The 16,055-nt window shown below is 39.4% G+C and overlaps 1 protein-coding gene and 1 long non-coding RNA gene across 3 annotated transcripts in view; both read right to left on the bottom strand.

Moving 5' to 3' along the window:
• The window catches only part of CENPP (centromere protein P), a 391,733-nt gene that overhangs the window by 72,337 nt on the left and 303,341 nt on the right, over positions 1 to 16,055 (bottom strand). The window lies entirely within an intron of this gene.
• The window catches only part of LOC111822006 (uncharacterized), a 59,227-nt gene that overhangs the window by 18,701 nt on the left and 24,471 nt on the right, over positions 1 to 16,055 (bottom strand). The window lies entirely within an intron of this gene.

Genomic DNA, 16,055 nt, shown 5'->3' with positions numbered 1-16,055 from the left:
ATGTCGTGGAGTTGTTAACCATTGTCATAAAACAGTATGTGTACTAACTGTTTAATGAGAAACTATTTGTTCTGTAAACCTTCATCTAAAATACAATTAAAAAAAAAGAAATAAAAATTACCAAAGATACAATGGTCATAATACAATTCATAAAGTTTATATTCTCCATCCTAGTTTGGTGAGTACTGTCTAGGGTCTTAAAAATGTGTGAGCAACCATCTAAGATACAATTATTGGTCTCTACTTGTCCAGAGCAAAAGAGAAAGAAGGAAACCAAAGACTCAAAGGAGAAACTAATTACAGGACTAATATTCTACACAAATCACAGCCTCATCTACCCTGAGGCTAGAAGTTGATGGTGTTCAGCTAGCACTACCGACTGTTCTAATCAGGGCCACAGCAGACGAACCCTGATAGAATGGGAGAAAAATGTGGAACAGAACTTTAAATTCCTTAAAAACCAAAAAACCAGAACAAAACAAAAAACCAGACTCACTGGACCAGTTGAGACTGGAGGACTCTCCAGACTATGGTCCTGAGATACTCTTTAAACCTTGAACTGAGACTAGCCCCTTAGGTCACCTATTAGCAGAATAACAAGCTAGCTCACAAAATAAAGAATACTACCCATGAGTATTGTGCTCCTTTAAAAAATCGCTGTATGAGAACAAACAGTCAACAATTACTTTAAAACAAAGATAAGAAGGTAAGGGGACAGGGAAACTAGATTAATGAAAACGGAATAACCAGAACAGAAGTATTAAGAATGTTCATACATTGTGAAGAATGTAAACAATGTCACTGAACAATTTGTTTAGAAACTGTTGAATGGGAACCTAAACTGCTATGCCAACCTTTACTGAACACACAATAAAATATTATTAAAAAATATATATGATGTAAAAAAAAAATTGCCAGGGATTTAACATATTTCCATTATTTCTGTTGTATACATTTTTTGCCATTTGAAAATCAAAATAATATTTACAAATTTCTATGCTTCTGGCAAAGTCAGTGAGTAAACTGTAGGACAGAGTAGAACTGTCCCACAGGGTTTCTAAGGGCGTAAATGGACCAACTATAAACCTTAAAAAGCCCCAAATCAAATTGTTTCAGAAAAACCCACAAGTAAAGACTAAAAGAATCACATGTGAAAGATCAGAGTCAGAAGGAGCCTCAAGAGAATGCCTTTTCTAGGTTCTTCTTTTCATGCTAGAAAGATATGATCCATATATTAAGATGAGGCAGTAAAGTCCAAAGAGAAATAAAAGGAAAGAGGCAGGAAAATGCGTATTGAAAGAAGATAGTTTCTTATATAAAAATCCTTTACGAGAAGAATGGGAAGAAGAAAGACAGTGAGCTGAGGGTGAGTTCACAGTTATTTCCTCTATTCTCCCTCCTGTTTTTATCTTTTATCAAGAACTGTCACTAAAAATTCAAATTAGGCAGAATATGGTTCAATGGTTTTGATATCTACAAAGAAGCACAACATAGAATCAAGAAGACAAGGTTCTTTAGGAGACTGACAGAGGGTGGCATCAACCTAACATTAAGTTCCACACAAGTTTGAAGGGATATAAAGGATTACCTACCCATTGCTGTCGAGTCAACCCTGTAGGACAGAGTACAACTGTCCCATAGGGTTTCCAAGGCTGTAAATCTTTACGGAAGCAGACTGCCACATCTTTCTCCCACAGAATGACTGGTGGGTTCGGTTAGTGCGGTATAATCTCTAAAATTTGTGATCTGGGCTGAGTATATGATAGTCAGCATAGCAACTTCACGGTAGCTTTGGTGACCACAAGGTCTTGGTTTGTCTAGCACAGTTCCTGTTTATTCTTTTGTTCCTGAGTCCTAGCTAGTTAGTGCTCATACTCACTCTCAGAAGGGTCCTGGTTTGTACAATAAATTATATAGTGGTTTTCCTACCTATATATCACATTATTGAAGGACTTAGAATGAAAAACCCTGTATCAGTATTCGAAGAGAATTATATCAAGCCACATTCTCGCAAATGCTTATTATTATTATTGGCCTCTGAATTATGGAGTCAAATGTAAGCAAAGGTGGAAGAAGGTATGCTTATTCCATATACTTATTTCTGTGGCACTTTAGCTGAGGGGAAAGATATAGGAGTGGCCTAGGCTGAATGCAGAGAGAGCCTAGAATAAGCAAGAAATACCAGAAATTCCCCCTAATTAAAAATACTGCTGCCAAAAGACCAAGAAATAAATGGAAAACAGAAGAGAAAAGATAAAGGGCCAGATGAGGAACTTCAATATTAAGTAAAACAATGAAGTAACATTTCAAGAAAATGTCCCAGAATTGAAGGGCATAGACTTCCAATATGAAAGAACCTACTGTGTGTTCAGTATAAGAGATAAAATCAGACTGATATTAAGGCACATAAATTTGAAATTTAAGAATACTGGGGACAAATAAAAGATTCTTCAAACTTTCAGAGGCAAAAATAAATCATAGAATCAAGGATTAGAATGGCCTCAGACTTCTCAACAGTAGCTCACAGACTGGCCAGAAAACACAGATTGATCAGTGTGCTCTCAGGAGAGAACAGCCTTTAGTCCTTGCATACTGCATTCTCCCCCGCTCTTTGAGGGCTCTGATTCAGGCCAGACTGAGATCCCACTACTTCAGACCTCACCCACACTGGTCAGAACATACACCCTGAACAGTCTGCCAGGAAGATCTGTCCTATTTCCTTCGGAGCCAGAGATTGGGGCCCTTCTTCATGCACAGGAAAGCCGTGGTTGGTTGTGGCTGGGGCTGCAGCTCCCTGCAGTCATTCGTCTGTTGTGCTGGGAGTGGGAGACTCCGGGACAGTGGAAGAAAAGATTTCCTACCATTTGAAATTCATCCTTATCTTGTTTGCAGTTTATGGCTCCTTCCTGCCATCCTTTCTCTACCTTTTCAGCGTGCTTACAGGGTTGTATACAAATTTCCAGTTGTTTTTCTTGGTGTTCATGTGGGGAGGGTCAGGATCCTAGACCTACTCACACCACCATTTCTCAGCATTTCTCACTACATATTCATATTGCTGAATTTGGTTTGCTAATATCAGGTTTTTTGATTTATATGCGTTAGGGAGATTGACCTACAAATTTCTTTTCTTGTAATGTCCTTATCAGGTTGTATTATGGTCATGTTGGCCTTAAAAATTTGTCTGCTGGAATTTGTTGATGCAGACTTATGAACCTGTGGTTTTCTTTGTGGGAAGGTTTGAAATTATGGATTACATTTTCTTAATAGTTACAGAAATTCAGATTTTTTTAATTCTTTTTGTGACAGTTCTGTTAAGCTGTGTTTCTTCCAGGAACTGTCCATTTCATTTAAATATATAAATTTACTGGCAAACAATTGTTCATAATGTCTTCTTATTTTCTCTTAAATGTTTTCAGAATCTATAGTGATAGGAATTTTTCTAGTCCTCGTACTGGTAATCTGTGCTTTCTAATTTATCTCCCTGTATCAATCTTACTATCAATCTTATTAGTTTCATTTTTAAAAAATCAACTTTTCGCTTTGTTGATCTTGTCTGCTGTACATTTGTTTTCTATTTCGATAGTGTTAACTTTTAATACTTCTGGCAATCACCCCCAGGGTAAAAGGTTCCTCAACCTTATATATGTTCTAGTCTCTCAGATCTGAAACAGTGATTTCTCATTATCGTCTTACCTCACTGATAATATTAAGATGTTTTTATATGTGATGTAGGATTTTTTAGTTATCTTCTATAGGAAGGTTGAATTTGATGGAAAGGTTGGTAGAATCACTCAATCTGCCAATACTGGATATAGAAAACTGGAAATTTTAACCATGTACTTTGAAAATTTATGCCACTTGTATGTAATACCTCTTCAAAAGTATAAAAAAATTTTAAAAGTAAATAAATTGGTATGGAAATGTCCATTTTATATACATCTCATGGGAGTGCACATAGTAATACAACTTTACCAGAAAGCAATCTGGAAATATACACCCAAACTCAAAAACACCTTCTTTTTGAATGGGAAAAAGGGAAACCAACCCTAACGTCCACCAATAAGGGAATGGCTAAAAAAATGGCATATTTGTACATCATTACTCTCCTCAAATGTAAATATTTCACTAGGAGGATAAGTTTGACAAAAGTAAATGAGGCAACAGTCACACTATAGTGTGATTAGCTAAATAGGGATTTGAATTAAAGGGACAGTAAATCCTAGAACAAGCCTGAAGCACTGGAGGCATAAGAAAAGGCTCCATTTCTGAGGAAGTCCCTAATTAAAATTTCCAAAATTGAGCTTTATCTGCATATTAATATCTACAAAATTGCCATGATAAGCAACTACAAACTTAAAAGAAAAATTAACCCATAGTTACTCTAGAACATTTATTAAAATACTGTAAAGGTGACTTTATTTAAAATAAATGGCATCTGAAGAAAATTTTCTGAAGTACAAATCTAATTCATTGGCAGACCCTGTGGCAACGGATAATGCTTGCTTTGCTCCTTTCATATTTGGGTAACCAGCAACATACTTTTGCAGAACTCTGTCAGAGTCAAGTTTCAGGACATAATTATGTTTACAATAATAAAAGGGGTAGGAGAAAATGTAATACCAGCATTTTCCATGTACTATTGTGGTTACAACAGTTTCTGCAAAAGGACTCAAGTAACAGTTCATTAAATCACAAAATTTTAGAGTAGAGGGCTCAGAAACTGTATAATTTGGTTCTCTCCAACCTTGTCCATCTCAACATAGTAGCCTACTGCTACTCCTCTATCCTGATATTTTAAGAGGTATTTCTTTTTCTGATTGTTTGTATTCTTTTAGAAAGTGATTGTTTTACTGATTTGGTTATAAAAAGCTGAAAATGTTATAGAAATAAAGAATTACATACTAAAAATCCCCCCTTAATTTCATCACCCAACTATAATAACCATAAGCCATCTGCTTGTTATTCCTTCCAGTTGGTAGGAATCATAGGTCTAACTTATTCTTTTTAATTGTTCAGAGTATGTGATAATACGGATTTGCCACAATTTCATTATGATTCTTCTTTTAACGTATTGCATTTAGGATATTTAAGCCATTTCACTGGCACAATGAAAATTCTCTTTGCGCAGGTGTATGAGTGTTTTTGTAGAACAGATTCCTAGAAGTAGTACTGCTAGGTTAAAGTGTATGTACAATTAAATTTTTATCAGGTGCTGCACCAAAATATGTTCCTACCAACAGTATATGTGTCTATTGCCTTAAAACATCAGCAACTCTGGAGAGTATAACTCTTCCTATTATTTTTTCTTTCTAATGGGGAATTTGTTGTAATGTGAATTTCCTTAACACTAATAAGGTGGAAAAGGAGCCCTGGTGGCACAGTGGTTAAAGCACTCGGCTGCTAACCAAAAGGTCGGAGGTTCAAAATCACCAGCAGCTCTGTGGGAGAAAGATGTGGCAGTTTGCTTCTGTAAAGATTTATGGCCTTGGTGTAGTTCTACCGTGTCCAATAGGGTTGGTGTTATGGACTGCATTGTGTCCTCCAAAAATGTGTGTCAACTTGGCTAGGCCATGATTCCCAGTATTGTGTGGTTGTCCTCCATTTTGTGATCTGATGGAATGACCCTATATTGTAAATCCTAATCTCTGTCTGTGGTTAATGAGGCAAGATTAGGTTATCTTAAAGATGATTAGGGTGGGATGCAACACCCTTACTCAGGTCACAGCCCTGATATGATGTAAGGGGAGTTTCCCTGGGATGTGGCCTGCATATCACCTTTATCTTATAAGAGATAAAAAGAGAGAAACGAGCAGAGCAAGGGACCTCATGCCACCAAGAAAGAAGTACCAGGAATGGAGCACATCCTTTGGACCTGGGGTCCCTGCACTGAGAAGCTCCTAGACCAGGGGAAGACTGATGACAAGAACCTTCCCCTAAAACCCACAGAGAGAGAAAGACTTCCCCTGGAGCTGATGCCCTGAATTCGGACTTCTAGCCTCCTAAACTGTGAGAATAAACTTCTGCTTGTTAAAGCCATCCACTTGGGTATTTCTGTTATAGCAGCACTAGACAGATAGTACAGAATTTGGTATCAGGAGAGTAGGGTGCTGCTCTAACAGATACCTACAATGTGGAAAAGGCTTTGGAATTGAGTAATGGGTAGAGGCTGGAAGACTTTTAAAGTGCCTAAGAGTAAAAGCCTAGATTGCCTTGAAGAGACTATTGGTGGAATTATGGACATCAGAGCAAATTCTGCTGAGGACTCAGAAGGAAGTGAGGAGAATTGTAACAATGGAGATGGCGCAGATGGCAAGAAACAGCAGCAGAGAAATGTCAGGAGACTAGTGCGAGATGGTGGGGAGCCGACCCATGGAGCAAGAGAGCTGAGTGCCTTCAAGCAGGAGGCTTCCTGGTGAAGTGGGGTGCCTCTGGGCACTTATTAGTGGAGCTAGGCTTCCTGACCTATGGAACAAGAGAGCTGAGTACCTTCCAGCCAAGTTTTACTGGCAGAGTGGGGTGCCTCCAGGCACTTACTGATAGAGCTAAAGAGCTTTGGAACACTTACCTGAGCAGGGCAGACTCTGGGCAGGCTCAAAAGGCCCATGGAGCCAAGAGGCCAAGGAACCAGTAAGCAGAACTGAAGAGACAAGGGACACAGGAAGTAGAACTGTCTCATTCTCAAAGGGTAAGGCCAGGACCTCTGGGGTCTCAAAGAGTCAGACCTTCACCAACTTGGTTCTGGAGTGTGGGGCTGCCTTTCACAAGCGCCAGCGGGATGGTGCCACACCCACTGCCCAATGCGGAGGGAGTGGGGCTGCCATGCCCAAGGGACAGAAGAATGGGGCCTGCCAGGGCCAAGGGGGTAGGGTCGCCAATCAGCTAAACTAGTAGAATGGGGCCTCCCAAATGTGAGGGAGCAGAGTTGATGTTCCAGTGGGCCTGGAAGGCAGAGCTGAAGCCCATACTTTTTATGATCCACATAGTCAAATGCTTTTGCTAGTTCTATTTATATCTTCCAATAACTCCTCAGTACAATATTTCACTGGAAGTGCTTACCTGTGTATGCCAAGAAATTTGGAAGACAGCTACCTGGCCAACCGACTGGAAGAGATCCATATTCGTGCCAATCCCACAGACAGATGATCCAACAGAATGTGGAAATTATTGCATGATATCATTATTATCCCTTGCAAGTAAAATTATGCTGAAGATAATTAAAAAATGGTTGCAGTAGTACATAGACAGGGAGCTTCTAGAAACTCAAGCTGGATTCAGAAGAGGATGTGGACCAAGGCGTATCATTGCTGATGTCAGATGGATCTTGACTGAAAGCAGAGAATACCAGAAAGATGTTTACCTGTGTTTTATTGACTATGCTAAGGCATTCGACTGTGTGGATCATAACATTGTGGATAACACTGCAAAGAATGGGAATTCCAGAACACTTAATTGTGCTCATGCGGAACGGGTGCATAGACCAAGAGGAAGTCGTTCGAACAGAACAAGAGGATACTGCGTGGTTTAAAGTCAAGAAAGGTGTGCGTCATGGCTGTATCCTTTCACCATACTTATTCAATCTGTATGCTGAGCAAAAAATCTGTGAATATGGACTATATGAAGAAGAACGGGGCATCAGGATTCGAGGAAGACTCATTAACAACCTGGGTTATGCAGATGACACAACCTTGCTTGCTCGAAGTGAAGAGGACTTGAAGAACTTATTGATGAAGATCAAAAACCAAGCCTTCAGTACGGAGTACACCTCAACATAAAGAAAACAAAAATTCTCACAACTGGACCAATAAGGAACATCATGATAAATGGAGAAAATATTTAAGTTGTCAAAGAAGCAGCAGTCAAGAAATCAAACCACGTATTGCATTGGGCAAATGTGGTGCAAAAGACTTCTTTAAAGAGTTGAAAAGCAAAGATGTCACTGCTGTGGATTGAATTGTGTCCCTCAAAAATGTGTGTCAACTTGGTTAGTCTATGATTTTCGGTATTGTGTGGGTGTTCTCTGTTTTGTGATCTGATGTAATTTTCCTATGTGTTGTAAATGCTAATCTCTGTCTGTGATTAATGAGGCAAGATTAATGTTGAAGAGAATTAGTATGGGATGCAACACCCTTACTCAGGACACAGCCCTGATCCTATGTAAGGGGAGTTTCCTGGGGTGTCCCTTCTCTGTCATCCTGGAGACTGTATTTGCTTCTCTCCTTTGCTAGATTTCCTGTTTTCAGTATCCCATGTATTATTTTTGTTTGTTTTATTTTTATTGTACTTCAGGTGAAGGTTCACAGAACAAATAGTTTCTCATGAAACTGTAGTACACTCATTGTTTTATGACATTGGTTAACAACCCCACAACACGTCAGCCCTCTCCCTTCTCGACCTTTTTTTTTTTGGTGAAAATATACATAGCCAAAGATACACCATTTTGAAAATTTCTACATGCACAGTTCAGTGACATCGACTACACTCTTCCAGTTGTGCTGCTATTCTCACTTTAGATGAAGGCTTACAGAACAAAATAGTTTCTCATTAAAGTTAGTAAACATGTTGCCCTATGACAATGGTTAACAGTCTCACAACACATCAATACTATCCCTACTCAACCTTGGGTTCCCTATCACCAGCTTTCCTGTCCCCTTCCGCCTTCTAGTCCTTGTCCCTGGACTTCTGTGCCTCATTAGTCCCATTTGGTTTTATGGGGCTGTCCACTCCCTGGCTGAATGGTGAACCTTGGAAGTGACTTCACCACTGAGCTAAAAAGGGTATCTTGGGGCCATGTTCTGGGGTTTCTCCAGTCTCCTTTAGGCCAGTAAATCTGGTCTTTTTTTTGTGAGTTAGAATTCTGTTCTACATCCTTCTCCAGCTCTGTCCAGAACCCTCTGTTGTGATCCCGTCAGAACAGTCAGTGGTGGTAGCCGGGCACCATCTAGCTGTACTGGACTCAGTCTGGTGGAGGCCTTGGTAGCTGTGCCATTAGTCCTTCGGACTAATCTTTCCCTTGTATCCTGTTCTCTTCACACTCCTTGCTCCTGAAGGGATGAGACCAGTGGAGTATCTTAGATGGCTGTTCACAGGCTTTTAAGACCCCAGACACTACTCGCCAAGGTAGAATGTAGAACATTGCTTTTATAAACTGTGTTATGCCAATTGAGCTAGATGTTCCCTGAGCCATGTATTATTTTTTATTGGTTTAGTTCGTTATTTTTGTCAGGTGCATTTTCTATCAAATTCATTAGAAATGGTGTATGGGAGGCAAATTGTTTGAAATCTTCCATGTATAAAAATATTTTCTTTGAAAAAAATTTAAAAATCCACATTCAATCTTTCTAGGTATAAACCCAAAAGAATTGAAAACATGTTCACACAAAAATTTACATTCAAATATTCACAGCATCATTATTCATAATAGTCAATGAGTAGAAACAACCCAAATGTCCATCAACTGATGAATGCCTGTTGTCGTTGAGTCGATTTCGACTCCCAGTGACCCTACAGGACTGAGTAGACCTGCCCCATAGGGTTTCCAAGGAGCAGCTGGTGAATTTGAACTGCTGACCTTTTGGTAAGCAGCCAAACACTTAAGCCACCATACCACCACGGCTCCAAGAGATGAATGGATAAACAAAATGTGGTCTGTTCATACAAATGGAATATTATTTGGCAATAAAAGGAAATGAAGTACTGGTACAGGCTACAATCTTGGATAAACCTCAAAAACATTATGGCAAGTGAAAGAAGCCAGTCACGAAAGACCACATATGCATGATTCCATTTATATGCAATGTCCAGAGTAGGCAAATCAATAGAGACAAAGTAGAGTAAGTGTTTCCTAGGGCTGTGGTTGGGAAGAAACAAGGAGTGAATGCATTATGCGTATGAGGTTTCTTTTTGGATTGACGAAATATTCTAAAATTAATTGTGCAACCATAGTGTTGCATAATTCTGTGACTTGTATAATCTGTGAATCAGATCAATAAAGCTGTTACATTAAAAAAAATATTTTCCAGGGCAGGGCCAAGATGGTGGAATAATCAGTCTTTTCCTGTTGTCCCTCTTACAGCTAAGATCCAAAAAAACAAGTGAATATGACAATCTAGGAGCCCTGACCATCAGAGACAAAGCTGAAGAGCTGGACTGAGCGGCAAGGGGAAGGAGAGACAGTACAAAAGCAGTGAAGAAGTGCCAGTCGCAAGGTTGCCAGCACCTTGCTGGTTGGATTGGCTGGCGCACGTGGGCTGAGGTGAGCAATAGTGTTCAGGATGCGTCTCACCATGTCGGGGGAGGCGAGATGGCGGCAAGTCTACACAAGCCTCTGGAACCCAGTAGAAGTGGTGCTGGACCTGCGAAAGTTAAGTGCAAGCATCTAACCTACCACACGGGGGCATAATATCCCCTCTGCCACAGAGTTTCACAGTGGAGAAGTGTTTCCTTCCCCTCACTCACACCCCATCCTGCTCCGCTCTGACATCATTCTGGCAGTATTCAACAAGTGCCATGCCCCCTAAGCTGGAACTCAGGGCTATCCACACCTACACCACTCTCGTGGCTTTAAAAAATGCCACGCCCCCTAAGTCAGGGACTTATTTGTGTTGGGAGGTTCTGCCCTTTCGTCCAGCCACTGGCATAAGGGGTTCACAGACTTGCAGCACCTTTCATCCCTGCCTAGACCCGTGTGGGCCGATTCAACACCGTATGCCCTCATTAGCATAAAACAGCTGGGCACACACCTGAAGCTCACTTTCAGCTGCAGCAGCCAAGGGGGAGCTGCAGATTCGTGACAGTTGACACTGCCCTGCCCCTTAAGCAGGGACCTCACCCACCCACATCAGGGACCTGAGGGCTGGCGGTACCACCCACTCCATCCAGCTACCCAGGACAGAGGTCTGAGAATAAGTGGCGCCTCCCAGTCCCTCCAGCCAACAGCACTGGGTGCCCAAGGACCAGCTGCAACACCATCCCACACTACATGCTCTAGGAGATAGGGACACGCCCTCCACCCAGGCACCCAGGGGCAGCCATCAGCCCCCTGCCTTGCTCCACACATAGTCCTCTACTGCAGCCAGACACCTTCTCCAAACACCCCTACGCAGACCTGCCCATCCAGGACTTAGATGAGCATCTGCACCACACACTCGGTGACCGACGACCTGGACACCTGTGCCATAACCGCACAAGAAAAGTGACAAGACTGTGCTCATATACCTAGTAGCTGCTCTAACCACCTGGAGAGTGGACATGAGAGGTTCAAAGACCCCAATAACCAAAGTAGTTCACATGCCCAGCCTATTTGGGCATATCAAATCAAAACAAAACAAAAAGTTAGGACACAGTAAACAAACATACAATAAATAAATATAATAACTTACTGATGGCTCAGAGACAACAGTCAATATCAAATCACATAAAGAAGCAGGTCAAGATGGCTCCAGCAAGTGACCAAAATAAAAAACTAGGAAACTTTCTGGGGAAAGGCAAGGCCATGGAATTACCTGAGATAGAATTCAAAAGACTAATATCCAAGAGATCAGGAAGGAGATCAGGCAAAACTCAGACCAAGCCAAGGAACACACAGACAAAGCAATAGAGGAATTGAGGAAAACAATACAAGAACAAAATGACAAATTTAACAGGCTGCTAGAAACCATAGAGAGACAGCAACTAGAAATCCAAAAGATTAACAATAAAATTTCAGAATTAGACAACTCAATACAAGGTCATAGGAGAGAATTGAGGCAATAGAAGTCAGAATTAGTGAGATTGAAGATAAATCCCTTTACACAAAATTATTTGAGGAAAAATCAGAAAAAAGAATTTAAAAAATGAAGAAAGTCTAAGAATTATGGGGACACTATCAAGAGAAAAAACCTACACAGGATTGGAGTACCAGAACGGGGGGCATTAGGAGGGGAATAACAGAAAACACAGAGAGAATTGTTGACGATTTGCTGGCAGAAAACTTCCCTGATATCGTGAAAGATGAGAAGATATCTATCCAAGAAGCTCAAGAAACCCCACACAGGGTAGATCCCAAAAGAAAGTCACCAAGACATATCATAATCAAAGTTGTCAAAACCAAAAAAAAAAAGATAGAATCTTGAGAGCAGCTAGGGATAAATGAAAAGTCACCTACAAAGGAGAACCAACAAGACTAAGCTCTGACTATTTAGGAGAAACAATGCAGGCAAGAAGGCAATGGGGTGACATGTATAAAGCCTTGAAGGAAAAAAACTGCCAGCCAAGAATTATATATCCAGCAAAACTGTCTCTCAAATATGAGGGTGAAATTAGGTTATTTCCAGATAAACAGAAGTTAAGGGAATTTGTAAAAACCAAATCAAAATTACAAGAAATATTAAAGGGAGTCCTCCAGTTAGAGAACCAACAATATCAGACAACAACACAGGACAGATCGACCAGTTATCAACCCAGATAGGGAAGTCATGAAAGCAAGACAAAGCTAAAAGACTGAAAATAGGGAACCAGAGATGTCAATATGTAAACAATGACAATGTCAAAACAAAAAAGAGGGAATAAACAGTGTAGTCACAGAACTTCCATATGGAGAGGAAGTTGAGATATCAAGAAATAAAAGTTGTGTTCAAACTTAGAAAAATAAAGGTAAATTTTAAGATAACCACAAAGGAAGCTAACAAACTTACCCATCAAAATAAAAAAAACTTTTTCCCTACATCCTTGCTTGATTGATGTTTGGCTGGGTATAGGATTATAGACTGGAAATAAATTCCCTAAAAATTTTAAAGGCATTACTTCACTACTTTCTTGTTTCTAGAGTTGGTGTTGAAAGTCTGAGGCCATTGTAATTATTGATTCTATGATTTATTTTTGCCTCTGAAAGTTTGAAGAATTTTCTATTTGTCCCCAGTATTCTTAAATTTGAAATTTATGTGCCTTGACATCAGTCTGATTTAATCTCTTATGGTGAACACTCAGTGGGTCCTTTCATATGGGAAACTCATGCCCTTCAATTCTGGGTCATTTTCTTGAATTGTTACTTCATTGTTTTACTCAATATTTTCCATTTTCTCTTTCTGGAACTCCTAAGTGTATACTGAACTTCCCCATTGGCCCTTTAATTTTATCTTTTCTGTTTTCCATCTACCTCTTTGTCTGTTGGCTCTGTTTTCTAGGAGACTTCCTTAACTTTATCTCGCAACTTGACTATTGAGTTTCTGATTTGTATTATCAAGTTTTTCATCTCCAAGGCTCTTCTCTTTTCTGATTGTGCCAATGTATATTTTGGGGGGAGGGGCTCCTATCTCTAATGTTAGAATTTTCCCAAATGCTTAGCAATCTCAGGCTATCTGTTTATGATTAATAGTATTCAATTAAAACATTCGTTAAAAGCTCTGAGCATGTGGGTGGAACTTGTCAACTTTGTACTTTTAGTTGGGTTATATTAATAACTAGTTTGGATTTCGAGTATAGGGGCTCCTTGTTCTACCAGTCACCCAGATCCCTGCTGGCTACTTTAGGCCAAGAGAACTAGAGCATGAGTTCTAGTGTGGTGGCAAATGCCTCATACTTGGCACAAATAATGGAGACATCAGGAGGATCATGGTCATCTGCCCTACAACTAAGTGCAGTTTCCCAAAGAACCTCGCTGTTTGTGGGATCTGTAATTTCCAAACCGGGAACACCCACAGAGCTACTTCCACCTTTCCCAGCAATCTTCGCCACACACATTTTGGACTGTGTTAGGTAGATCCTATCTGCCTTCAGTCTTTAAAGAATTTCTCAAAATTTGTTTTCTAAGAGTACTACTTGTTTTTCAGTACAGTTTTAAATTTTTTAAAACGAATGTAATTTCTGTTGTTTTAGGAATTTGGGTGGCCATGTGTTTAGTCCCTCATCTTGATTCAATCTATCAAGGCCATTCTAAGATTTTGGGAAAACAAAAATGTAGTTCCTCTCTGTTGAATAATTTGGATCCCAGAGGGAGAATACAAATTTAAAAACTAGTTATTATATAATTACTTAGTCTATGATAGGCACAGAGTGAGGCACTTTATATGTGTTACTTAGTTTATTTTCACAAAAATTTGAAAGGTAGATATTATTATCCCAGTTTTACAGGAGAATAAATGTTAGTCAGAAACACTAGGTAACTTGCTGAAGCTTCCCCAATAAGCAGCAGTGTTGAGCTTGGAACTCTGACCTGTCTCTAACTTGCTTAATTGCAGATGAAGAAACTGAGGCCAAAGTAGAAAAATAATATGCCAGAGTTTAATTAGAAGTATCATAGCTCTTTTGCACATTTTGATTTCGTTGTTTCATATTTAGAAGTTATATTAACTCAAATGCAATTAATGTGTAACAGTTCTTTGTTTTGTTAATAATACTGCGTATGTGATCAGGGTAGGCAGGTAGAGAATCATGAGAGAGTCAAATAAAATTAATCCAATTTAAAAAATCATTCCAAATATATCCAGACTTTTAATTTGACATGTATATCATCTCTATAGTCTCATAAAGCTCAAGTGAAATCATGTAGGCTAGTATGAACTTTAAGATCTTTTTTTTAACAATATAATTTTATTTATTTTTTTGTTGTTGAGAAAATACACAACAAAACATACACCAGTTCAACAGTTTTTACATATACCATTTAGTGACAGTGATTACATTCTTCAAGTTGTGTAACCATTCTCACCCTCATTGTTTGAGTTGTTCTTCCCCCATTAACATAAATTCACTGCCCCCTAAGGTTCTGATCTAATTTTTCGAGTTGCTGTTGTCAATTTGATCCCATATACATAGTTCTTAAAAGAGCATAATGCTCAAGGCAGGACTTTTTTTTACCAATTAAGCAAAACTACTGTTTGGTTTTAAGAAGACTTCAAGGGGATATTTTTGGTTTAAGGTTTAAAGATTATCTAAGTGCAATAGTTTCAGGTGTTCATCCAACCTTCTGGAGAAAGTCTGAATTCCATGAAAATGTGAAATTCTGTTCTGCATTTTCCTCCTTTTGAACAGGATTCTTCTATGGAATTTTTGATCAAAATGTTCAGTAATGGTAGCCAGTCACCATCCAGTTCTGATATCGTGGCAAAGGAGGCATCTGTTCGTGGAGGCAGTCAGCCACACTTTCCATATCCTCCTACTCCTGATTCTCCTTCTGTTTTTCCAGGCTAAAAGAGATCAATTGTGCCTTGGACGGTCACTAACAAGCTTTTAAAACCCCAAGCACTACGCATCGAACTAGGAGGTAGAACAGAAGCACTAAACACATTATCAGGCCAATTAACTGGGATGTCCCATGAAGCCATGGCCCTAAACCTTCAAACCGAGAAACCATAGCCCATGAGGTTTTTGAGGTTTTGGTTGTACATAAGCAGCCTCAGTAGCTACTTTTTTTTTTTTTTTTTTTTTTGGTCACTGTTGTAAATGTATCTATCACACAACTTTTTACAGGTGTACAGCTTATTGACAGCAATTACAATAATCGGCTGTGCAACCCTACCTGTAATCAATGTGGTATTTTCCATCACTGTTAAACATCTCCCTTTTGTCCCCCTCTTTTCTGCCCCTGGTAACCACTAACTTTGGTCACTGTACATTTGTCTTTTCTTGTCTTTTTATATAAGTGACGTCACAGTATTTGTCCTTTTGTGATTGACTTATTTCACTCAGCATAATGTCTTCCAGCTCCATCCATACTGTAGCATGTATCAAGACTTCATTTCTTCTGGCTTGGTAGTATTCCATTGTATGCACGTACCACATTTTATTTATTCATCTGTCAATGGGCTTTTAGGTTATTTCTCCCTTTTGGATACTGTGAATAGTGCTGCAATGAACACTGGTGTACAAGTCTCTGTTTGAGTCTCTGCTTTCAAGTCTTTTGAGTATATACCTAGGAGTGGAATTGCTGGGTCATATGGTAGTTCTGTTTTTAGTTTTTTGAGGAACTGCCACACTGTTTTCCACAACAGCTGTACCATTTTGCATTCCCACCTAAAAAGGGTGAGAGTTCCAGTTTCCCCACATCCTCAACATTTGTTGTTTCCTTTTTTTTTTTTTTT

The sequence above is a fragment of the Trichechus manatus genome, unplaced genomic scaffold, assembly GCF_000243295.1.
Source record: "Trichechus manatus latirostris isolate Lorelei unplaced genomic scaffold, TriManLat1.0 scaffold00120, whole genome shotgun sequence".
Lineage (NCBI taxonomy): Eukaryota > Metazoa > Chordata > Mammalia > Sirenia > Trichechidae > Trichechus > Trichechus manatus.
The sequence above is the reverse complement of the archived record's forward strand: the minus strand, read 5'-3'. Positions and strand labels throughout refer to the sequence as shown.